Below are 12,220 nucleotides of genomic sequence, written 5' to 3' on the forward strand. Positions count from 1 at the left end.
ATTGAGTGTTTGAAATCCTTTAACAAGGTCACCTCTAACAAGGTGAAGATCCTAACAGATCTAAGGGAAATCCCTTAACCGGGTCACATCTAGCAATGTGTTTGTAATCTTTAACAGGATTTTCTTTTAACTAAGCATACTCTAGAAGAGTATATTTCTTAGTGGGTCCGAAATCCCACAGTGGTTTTTCCCTATTTAGGTTTCCACATTAAATTTGGTGTTATATGTTGTGTGATCTTATCTGTTTATGATTCTGCATGCTTTACAGCTTTTCTGATAAGTTTGCTGAGGTTGAATCTATTGTTTTTATGGAAGATTAAGCTTGTATGATTCACCCCCCCCTCTCATCTTGTTAGCTTGGCATCTGTACTAAACATATTAGTATCAGAACTATCAAGAAACTCACCCAAAGTTTACCTATGGATCAACCCTGAGTTGACCTTTCTAATGGCTCTCTATCCAAGAATTTCTTGGGACCATACTAGGATATTTGAAAAATGCATTGGTAAAACAAATTCCTTCCAAGGGGCATGTCACTGCCAAATCACTTTACAACACACGTGTCAAGTGACACCACAAAATTACCCATCACTTAAATACAAATGGCAATGTCCCTTTTTTTGGAATTAACAAATTAAACAATTTTCAAATTAAACACACATCCAAGCATAAACATTTACAAATTAAAATACATTTACAAATGAGGTGTTGTCTCTCCAAATAGACAACCCTTGGCTTCACAAATGCACATAGGTTTAGGCTTGATTCTCCGAATAGTTTCCATGGTCACATGGATCAGTTTTCCTACACATCTCACTTTGCACATTAGTAATTCTAAAATCACATATAATATTATCATATGAAAAAGAATACAATTCAGACATTTTCACACACTTTCAATTATAATAATTAAGTTTCCAATTATCTAATAGAATCCACATGAAATAATCTACTAAATGGAATCATCATAATTATCATCAAATTTAATCATTTATAATGCATGCATCCATAATTTCTAGCATCAAAATAAAGTACTGCAAATCAGAGATAAATTGCATACACCATATCAATGTTATCCAATCACTGGATCATATAGAATCTATGTCCATAATGCATCAAAATATAGTATCAATAATAGGTCCAACATGAAAATAACTGAAATGCTATGATAGCTCGAGGTAGGGCCTCACACTATCTGATAACTCCACTTCATATGCATTTTCAGAACTGAACTTTCTCAAAATCTTGCAAGGTCCAAACTTCCTCATTTGCAACTTGTTATAGGTCCCAACTAAAAATATTTATTTTCTCAAATACACCATCACTTCATCACCAAATTCAAATTCCTTATGTCTCCTCTTCTCATCTACTTTCTCCTTATACTTGTTGTTCATATCCTCCAAATGTTTCTTAACCTGAATATGTAAGCCTTTTATGTGATCTGCACATTCTTCTTCTGAAATTATTTGGTCTTCACTGCTACTATTTCTTGATTCAGATATATTTTTAGGGTGTACTCCAGTAACAATCTCTAAAGGTATCCTTCTAATACTCCTATTTATTGAATTAATGTAGGAAAACTCTTCTTGTACAAGAATCAAATCCCAACTTCCTGTTTTGTCTCCAACCAAGCATCTCAACAAATTTCCCAAGCTCCTGTTTACTACCTTTGTCTATCCATCAGTTTGTGGGTGAAAAGTAGAACTGAATTCCATATCATTCTTCATCTTCTTCCAAAGTGTCTTCCAAAAGTAAACAACAAACTTAGTATCTCTATCTGAAACTATGCTCTTAGGTAATCCATGCAATCTCACTACTTCCTTTAAAAATAGGTTAGCTATATGCACTTCATCTGATGTCTTCTTACAAGGTATGAAATGAGTCATCTTTGAGAATATATCCACCACCATAAATATAGAATCATTTCCTCTCTGTGTCTTAGGTAGTCCTAGTATGAAATCCATGCTGATATCCTCCCAAGGTCTTACCAGTATTTTCAAAGGTGTATACAATCCCACATTCTGACTACTACCCTTTGCAACTTGACAAATTCTACAACTTTGCATAAATTTCCTTACATCCTTATGAATCTGGGGCCAAAAGTAATGCTCACACACCAATGCTACTATTTTGTCAACATGAAAGTGTTCAGCTAATCCTCCACTATGCTTATCCTTTATCAAATTCTCCCTCATAGAACTCTTAGGTATGCACAATTGAACTCCTCTAAACAACATCCCATCCTGAATGAAGTAATTCAACCAATTGCTTCTATCCATCATAGCCGGTTCTCTACATGCTCTCCAAGGTTCTACAAAATCTAGGTCATCATCATACAAGGTCTTCAACTCCTCAAGTCCTAATACTGTCACTCATCTCTATCCAAAAATTCCTTCTTCTACTCAATGCATCAACAACTTTGTTTGACTTTTCACTCCTATGCTTCAACATAAAGGTGTAATTACAAAAATTCTACCCATCTCATATGTCTATGATTTAACTTACTCTGACTGTTCAAATACTGCAAAGCTTGATGATCAATATACAACACAAACTCCTTAGGCAACATGTAATGTCTCCACTTCTTCAAGGCTTGAACTATGGCATAGAATTCTTGATCATACACTGAATATCTCCTCTAGGAATCATTCAATTTCTCATTGAAATAAGACACTGCTCTCCCTTCCTGACTCAAGACTGCTCCAATTTCTATTCCACTTGCATCACAATCTACTTGAAATACTTTTTTGAAATCTGGTAAAGCTAGCATAGGTTGCTCAATCACTTTCTGCTTTAACAGTTCAAAAAATTTGTTTTCTCCGATGGTCCACTTGAATTACTTCTTATATCCCCTCATTGTCTCAGTCATAGAACTACAAATAGAATTGAAATTTCTAATAAACTTCTCATAGAAACTGTTGGCCATTTGGTGGAATTGATTATGTGTTGCATTGATGTTTTGTCACTGATGCCAACACTAGTTGTTTGGATGCTTTACCAGAACCCTTCTGGTTCCAGTAGGTTGAGTGGAATCTGTTGGCATATGATGAACCCGTATGATAATATGATAATAATGTATGTTGTCATTGATGTCAATAAGTTCAGGTCAACTAGTATGAATATTGGAAGAAGATGTTATTGATGATCAAGTTGGAGAACCGGTATGAAGAGATGTAGTGAATCGGTGTCAAGGTTTCACTAAGTGTGACTACCGGTTGGTAGTCTCAGCTTTAGGGTTACCAGTTTGGTAATCTAGCTTGTGTGATGCAACTAATGATATTATGTGATGAGTTAGCTAAGAAATAAGGATGAGATCAAGATTCCATGTCAATTTTGTGCATGTGAAGGATTTCCTTGAGGATCTTGCATGTGAAGATTGACTGCATTAAATGTCTACCTCGGGAATGAACATTCTTCTTAGCGGTACGAGAAGAAAGCATGATGGGTTACTGATTTCTATGTGCGGTGAAGAATGGATGATGTAGAATGACTTGTGATCTGTTTGAGATTTTTTCATTCTATGAAAAGTGTTTGGATGGTCAGGATTGGACCACTTGTAATTGCAAACCTAAGATGCTTAGGGTTTAGGGTTTATGCTACCGACCTAATTGTTATCTATAAGGTCGATGATGTTTGTTAATGTAAGTGTTGGCAAAAGTTGTGTATGTATCTAAGTGATGAGATACTTGCTAGACCAGTGAATGAAAATTGCAGAGTGTGATTACAGAGTAGAGGAACTGAAAAGGATCTACCTTAGCATATAGTGTTGTTATCAGATCAAAGTTTTACCTATTGTCTTCTAACCATTTCAACAGAAGGAAAATCCCTTTGTCGGGTAGCTTTAACAGGCTTACTGTAAATCCTCTAACCAGGTGACTCAAGTTTATTGAGTTCTTTAAATCCTCTAGTGAGGTAACCTTTAACATGGTTTCAACCTTTAATAGGGTATATAGCCATCCCTTAACCAGATGATCTTTAATAGGATCGGTTCCTAGAAGAACCTTATTATAAAGTCTTTAACCGGACTAGGCTCCTAATAGAGTGAGTGTCAAAAGAGTTAAAAACAAGCTTGTGGGTATTCATCCCCACCATGGTTTTTCCCATTTGGGTTTCCATGTGAAAAATCTGTGTTTCATGAGTTGTGCATTTTTCATGTGATGATTAAGCATTTTGTGTTCGAGTGATTATGCATGTAGAGCTAATGGTTATGGTATTGCCGATACACCACATGCTTATGTTTATGGGTGAAGTAGTTATCAAGTATTGAATGTATTTGAAGTGTTTAGTTTTACCAGTTTATGTTGTCTGAAGTCAACCGGTATTGCCATGGTTAAGTTCAATAATGAAGACAACCGATTATCATTACTTTAACTTGATAAGTTGCAGAGAATATTTTGTATGTACTGATTCAGCCCCCCCTCTCAGTACCTATTAGGATATTTGTTGTTCATCATTATTCATCAATTGGTATCAGAGAAACTCCAAGTCCTCAGTGATATAAGCTTAACCGCTTGAGGTAAAAGATCTTGCTTTAATGATGAAGAGGGAAGGTCCTAAGTTCAATAGAGATAACTTCAAAATATGGAAGGACGGAATGAAGATCTATATCAAGAGTTTGGGTGCTCAACACTGGAGCTATGTTGAGAATGTCTATGTAATCCCCACTGGAACTCTAACTGATGATCAAAAAAGAGAGATTCAAGAAAATGGGCAAGTCATGGAAGCCCTTATTAGCATCTTGTCCGATATTGAGTTCATTGATGTACAAGATAAGGACACTCCTAAGGATGTATGGGACACATTGGAAGAGAGCCTTAGAGGAAAATTTGAAGACATGAGGATGGTTGAAGGTGAAACCATTCAACAATATGGCATAAGGATCAAGAGTGTTGTTGGAGATATCAAGAGCACTGGTGGAACAATTGATTATGCCACCGTTGTCACTAAAGTTTTGAGATCATTGTTATCAGTCTATGTAATCAAAGTTGCTGCTATTCAGGAGCTAGGGTCTATTGACAAAACCAAGGTATCCTTAGACTCTATCATTGCAAAATTGATTACATATGAGTTGAATAGCTATGATGGCAGTGTTCATAAGACTGAGTCGGCTTTTAGAGCATCGGTTGCACCAACCAGAAAAGGAAAAGAAGTAAGTACCAGTTATAAATCCATGCAAAGAAGAGGTATGGATGATGAAGAGATTCTGATTGAGTTTGAAGCTCTTCTTGCCAAGAGACTTCCAAAAAGCACTAGAAAATATAGAGGTAAGTTCCTTTAAAATGTTTTTCCTGCAATAAGATAAGACATATAGTTATTAACTATCCTAACAATGAAAATAAGGATAAACCGAAGAGGTTTATAAAGTATAAAGGAGTAAATAGAAGAAATTGTCTTGTTGTAGTGGATGTAGGTGCTATTGATGAAGAATCTGAGGATGAAGAGAATGAGGACATAGTATTTGTAGTTGTATAGGAAGAAGTGTCTGACAAGAAAGCACTTGTCTCTCGCATTGACAACTCTAATGAGTGGATTATTGATAGTGGTTGTTCTCACCACATGACTGGTGATCAGGGAAAGTTTCTATCTCTAGAAGAATATGATGGAGGTGTTGTCAGATTTGGCAATGATGCACCATGCTTGGTAAAAGGAAAAGGATCCATTTCACTGAATGGAAAGAGCAGTGTAGATGACGTCTACTCAGTAGATTGTATTAAGCATAACCTATTGAGTGTTGCTCAGCTAAATGATAAAGGACTCATTCTGGATTTCAAAGGTGGAGTCTACTATATAATTGGAAAGAATAGTGAACTTATTGCCACCGATAAGTAGACTAGAGGTAACTTGGTTCAGCTAAATGCCAAGATTAGTTGGTGTCTGATGGCAAAGTTTGATGTTAGTTGGATATAGCATAGGAGACTTTGTCATATGAACTTTGATAATATTGTAAAGGCTATTAAGATCAAGGCAGTAAGAGGATTTGTTAGGATTCCCAAAGATACTGAGAGGGGGGGTGAATCAATATCTGACTAGTAGAAGAATTTATTTAACTTATAACATGAAGAGCATATTAAAACTATGTACCAGTAAACCAGAAATAATACAGAAAAAAAGAACAACAACCACAACATGAAAAGCACACCATAACACAATAATTTTAATGAGGAAACCCAGTGTGGGAAAAACCATAGTGGGATTTGTGACCCACAATATTCGCTTACTGGCCAATAAGGGAATATTACTATGTACATTAGGGGCCTGCACATGCAGGAAGGCCAAGTGCCTAGAGCTCACTGCTCAATTACAAAAGAAGTCACACTGACTTACAAAAATGGATTATACTAATCCAATGTCTTGTACTGCTTCAAATTAGCATCTGCTATGCCAGATTCAGTATCGGTTTAAGCTCTACTACATACATAAACCCTTATCCAACAATTTGCATATTAGGTCTGCTATATATTTTTCATACTTCACCTCTTAAATGATCTACAATGATCTCATAATTATATGAGTCGTATTACAATCTTCCAAGTCGGCTTACAAAAGATTTTACAATCAATTACAAAATACATTAATACAAAATTGTTGTTGGCCAGGGTGCTGATAATCTTCCTTTTCAGTGCTGGTGTTTTGTATGTCAGTGTAGAGTCTGTCGGTGTCGGTGCCTGCTAGTATCACATGATTGTAAGGTTGCCATCAATGACAATACCTTCAATCACCTATAATTTCTCATTGGAGTGTGCATTTTGCAACAATCTCCCCCTTTGGCATTGATGGCAACACTCATGAGAAAAATCCAAAAAGAATGTATCCAACAATGGTCTGCCAAAATTGTCTTACCAAAACTGTTTGCCCAAAAATGTATGCTCCCCCTGAGCTGATGATGTCCTGTTCAGATCATTTTTCTCATCTCACTACTCCCCCTTTGACATCAATGACAAAGGTTGTCATTCATTGTTACTGGAGACCTACCTAGATTCTTGTAATTGATGGGTTACAATCTGAAAAAGGTCTACGAGTACCAAATTTAAACTGTTGTTGAATCTTTTGGTATCCTATAATGCCTCTTGTGTTCTCTGAACTGTATCGGTGAGTATGTGCATTTTCTCTTCCGGTGTCTTAAGTCCGGGAACTAGAGCCTCAAAAATTTCTTTTCTCAAAGAAATGAGGTAATCTAGTTTAGGACCAAGTTTACATTTTAAGCTTTTTGCCTTATCCTTTATTTTCTCTTTGTCCTTCTCTAATTTCTCAATTTTCTCTTCTAGACCTGCAATTTTCTTTTCTAACTCCAAAAATGAATCTGATGTACCTATCAGATTGTCAACAATATTGTTAATCTTATCTTGTTCTTTGTTGATTTCCTTGTCTAGATCTTCAGTTAGAATATTTGTTTTACAAGTGTCTCTATACAGTTTCTTGAAATCAAATATTGTCTCTCCAAGTTTCGGTAATAAGGTGTCCATTTTCTCCTTATTCTTCTTTACAATTTCCTCAAAGAATTTCTCTTTTTCCTTAATCATTCATGTGTCCTCATTTATTTGATCAACTATCAATATGTTGTCGGTGATGAATTTAGACAATGTGTCTAGTTGACCTAAAGAATCCTTATTATCCATAATGCACTTTGGTGCTATCAATTTAAGAATAGGAATGGTGTCATCAATAGCCTTATAGGCTTGTGTGTTACACTCTATGATCTTCTTTATTGAATCCAATAAGACCGCTATTACATTTGTAGGCTGGAATTCTGCTATAGAAGTGTCAGATGTCTGTCCAACTATTCTCACAATATCCATGCTACCGGTTGTAGTAGTCACCTTTCTTGATTCGACCTATGGTAGGTCAATCTGTGCTTGCATTTCTATAAGTAAAGGTTTGGGCTTTTCAGTTTTAGCCGGTGGCACTCTCTCTATCTGAACTTGTGTCTCAACCTGTTTCTTTTCCAGTTTCTCCATCTATGTCTGAGAAGGTTTTTCTGAGCTCTCAACATTCAATTTCTCAGGTGTGGTCTTTGTATGTACTTCTGGTTTCTCATTTTGTACTTCTGCACTGACCATTGCCGGTTCTCCTGATTGTTTTTAGTTTTATCTACCAGTTCTTCTAATGGTTTACTAGTGGTATCTTCTGCCAGTTGCTCTATCTGAGTAGGTTTTTTTGTGCTTATGTTTACAGTATCATTAACCTTGACCTCAACATCTATAGTTGGTGAATCAATAGTCACTAATTCCTTCTTATCCTTAGTGGTTTCTCTATCAACCACAACATTTACTTCTTGAGTATCTATATTTAGAGTATACAAAATTTCAGATTCAGGATTAGTATCCTCTAGTGGAGTCTCCATACTCTTAGTGGCTGGTTGTCTACCTGTAGTATGTGCTAGTGGAGTATCAGGAAGAGGTGGGAGCACATTATCAGTTATTTTCAGGTTTGGAGGTCCACCTACCTTACCTTTTCCTTTATCCCTATCCTTTTGGTATAGTCTGATAGTCTTGGGTCTTAGTAATTCTTCCTGTTTCTCTTTTTCTACAAAGAATATATCCCATGCATCTGTTGTTTCCTTAGAGACTTCATTCACTCTACCTACCATTAGTGCTACATGTCGGTGAGCAGTTGAAAATACTGTCCGGTTAGCTTCACTGATTAGTTTGTTTATCTCATCAGGTGAGTTTACTGGATGCACAGCAAGTAGTTTTTCAATTTTTATTTTCTTATCCACCTCAACAATAGCTACCCTTCTAGCTTTTAGTCTTCTATACAGATCATTGCATATTTCATCAACAATTTCCATCAAAATTTCTTGTATATATCCAAGTGTAAAATTACACTATTCTCTATGCTTTCTTTTTCATCAGCAGATAGTGTGTTGTACAGTTTGCTAATGTTTTTCAACTTTCCATCTTCAGTTATTTCACTTAAGAGTTTATCCAGTGGAGCAATATCTTGTTTTACCTTCTTCTTCTCAGGAGTCAACTTTTTTGTTGGAGGCCTCACTGCCTGTTGCTTTTGTCTGGTTCTCTTAGGAGTGGGTGAGGGTACCGGTGAGGGTTTTCTTTTCTTTTCTACCCTTTTGAATACCACTGGTATATCACTTTTAGAGGAGGTTCCAACTAGTGAAAGATGAACTTCCATTCGAAGTCCTTCCAACTCACTTTCTTTTATGCAAGTTTGTTTCAAGACATCTTCCTTAATTGCCTTTGCCTATCGGGTTCCTTTCCTTACTGTTGCTTCAACTTTCTTAACCCTTTTTCTTGACTGAATTCCACTTTCAATTGTTTCTGCATTTCCAAATACTTTCTCAGTGGATTCCTTTGGTGCTTCAAGGAGGCCTTTTGCATAAGTTTCAATAATGTTATCATTTGTCTCATAGCCCATTTCAATTACCCAGATAGTTCTAGGGACAACTGCCGCCATCCAGATTTCATCCTTTTTAATTACAAAGCAAATTTCCTTCTGATATTTATCTACAATAGCTTGTGATAGTCTTATCCTTGTCTTCATTCGATCTTTTAGTGCTTGAAAATGTTCATTTAAGTTTTTCACCCCGTTATCACCCATGTTGTTTAATAGGTCTAATAGTTGCTTTCCTACCAGTATGTCAAAGCCAAAATCTCTTGCACCAATATCGGGTACTTGTTTTGTAATGTATAGCATTAAACATACAAGTAAATTTCCAAATCTAAAGGTTCCTTTCTTATCTCCCTTTATTTTCCCCGGATTGTCTATCAATTCATCTTTGAGCCATTCACACACATCTATTCTAGCATTGTTGTTAACCATGTCATATGCACTTTTAACACATAGGCTAGAAATTGAGTTCAACCTATTTGCATGTGTGGCTTTGTAACCGAAGATCATACTGATAAATCTAACATTGATTTTCTTTACATCATTTACCCTTAAAGACCTTTTGTCAAAAGATGCACTGGTTAGTTTCATCACTATGTCATTTGGGACCTTCTTTGTTTTGTCAGGCCTGCTACTAGTGGAAGGTAACCTTGGTACTACTTTTACGGCTTCCTTGGTGATCTTATGGATGGAATCCAACCAAAATAATTCCCCATGAACTCTTCTTAGCACAATCCTTATAATATCCTTTGGAAAATCTGGGACACTAAGGATTTCAGTAAAACCTAGGGTTTCCACTATCTTATGTTCCGGCTTGATATTTCCAGATTCATCAAAAATCACAGTCCTATACATATTTTTGATCTCATCATCACCTAATTCCTCTATATGAAAATGTATGTATAACCTAGGGTCTTCAGCATATACTACTCCCTTAGGAATTTGAGAAAATGCACCTATGTTATCATCTTTCTTCACAATTTTGGGAACCAGCTTGAATACGGGTCTAGGGCGCTTGATTACTTCAATCACAGTAGGGTTTGCAATAAATTCAAGAGTGGATGAGGATGCCATGATTATAAATACCTCAATCTTCCTTTAGGATGAATGCTTTGATGAACTGATTCGCTTCTTCGCTAAGGATGCCTTCACTCGAGAATTTTCGTGCTCTCGAAGATTTGAATGCTCAGTGAATGAAAAAGGAGCCAAAACACTTGCTTTATAATGTTATTTTCTCTAACTACCACATTTAATGCTTGCCAGTTAAGTCACAACTTAACTCATCTACCGGTATAGAAGTAATTCAACTTCTTACCATCAACCGAGGGTATAATAGCATGTTTTTCAATCTGTTGCTATACCTCCAAGGGATTTTCCTTCAGTTAGATGAAGAGTCTCCTGCCAGTGGAGTGAACTTTGTTCTACCAGTGGAGGAGTATTCCCATCAATATTCTGCTCTGACTTTCTGATGCATTGTTTTGAGAATTCTTTCTTTACCTTTTCAACCTTTTCTTTGCCTTTCAAGCTAGGACCTTTGTTATTTGTCGGTGATGCCTGGCTTCTACAAAATTTTGCAATATGTCCAATCTTGTTACAAGCATAACAAGTTACATTGTTCTTCTAGATAGATTTCCCATATCCTATGCCGGTTTGTGTTCTGCATTGATTAGATATGTGTCCAAATCTTCCACAAACATAACATCTTACATTTATTCTGCAATTTTCTGAATTATGACCAGTTTTGTTGCACTTAGAACATTGACCAGTGGGTGTATTAGTGTTCTGATAATTTATACATCTACACTAATTTGCTCCATGACCATATTTGTTTTAATTAAAACATTTCCCGTTAAATTTGTAAGCATTAGGTTGTCTTACCGGTTTGCTATGATCATTATTGTTTGCAGTACCAGAGCTTTCACCAACTTCAAAGCCAAGGCCATTTGTATCTCCCTTTGGTTTCTGATTCTTCAGCATGTCAACAAGTTCTTCTGAGCTTATCTTGAATTTCTCCTTGTGTTGATTTTCAGCAGCCAGTTCTCTCTCCAAGATTCCTTTCTGTCTCATGAGTTCATTTGTGTCATTTTGTGTATGCATCAAATCTGTCTTCAACATATCATTTTCATGACTAAGTCTTGTGTTTTCATTTCCAGCATCATTCAGTCTTCTAACCAAGTCATCTTCATTCTTCTTTCTAACTTCATTTTCTTTACAAAATCTCATAGTCATATCTTGCATCTCATTCTTCATTGTAGTGTTTTCTTGTCTCAATTTGTTCACCAGATCATTAAGAGTTTCTTTTTCATCATCATTGTTCTACATCTTTTCACAAAGTTCTCTTCTCTTATTCCTTGCAATAGTAATATTTTCTTAAAGTCCTTGAATAATATCCTGTGTAGCCTTTAGATCATCCTCAAGTTTGATATTCTTTACTTTTTCTGTATCATAGTTTGAAAGAGTTGTTTCCAATTGCTTTCTCAAATTTTTCATCTCTATCGGTATCAAGATCTTCCTCAAGCTATTAGGCTTTTGAAAATAGAGGACCAGGCTCTAATACCAATTGTTAGGATTCCCAAAGATACTAAGAGGGGGGGTGAATTAGTATCTGACCAGTAGAATAATTTATTTAACTTATAACATGAAGAGAATATTAAAACTGTGTACTAGTAAACCAGAAATAATGCAGTAAATAAGAACAACAACCACAACATGAAAAGAACACCATAACATAGTATTTTTAACAAGGAAACCCAGTGTGGGAAAAACCTCGGTGGGATTTGTGACCCACAATATTTGCTTACTGGCCAATAAGGGAATATTACTATTTACAATAGGGGCCTACACATGCAGGAAGGCTAAGTGCCTAGAGCTCACT

The sequence above is a fragment of the Cryptomeria japonica genome, chromosome 2 (assembly GCF_030272615.1).
Source record: "Cryptomeria japonica chromosome 2, Sugi_1.0, whole genome shotgun sequence".
Classification (NCBI taxonomy): Eukaryota; Viridiplantae; Streptophyta; class Pinopsida; order Cupressales; family Cupressaceae; genus Cryptomeria; species Cryptomeria japonica.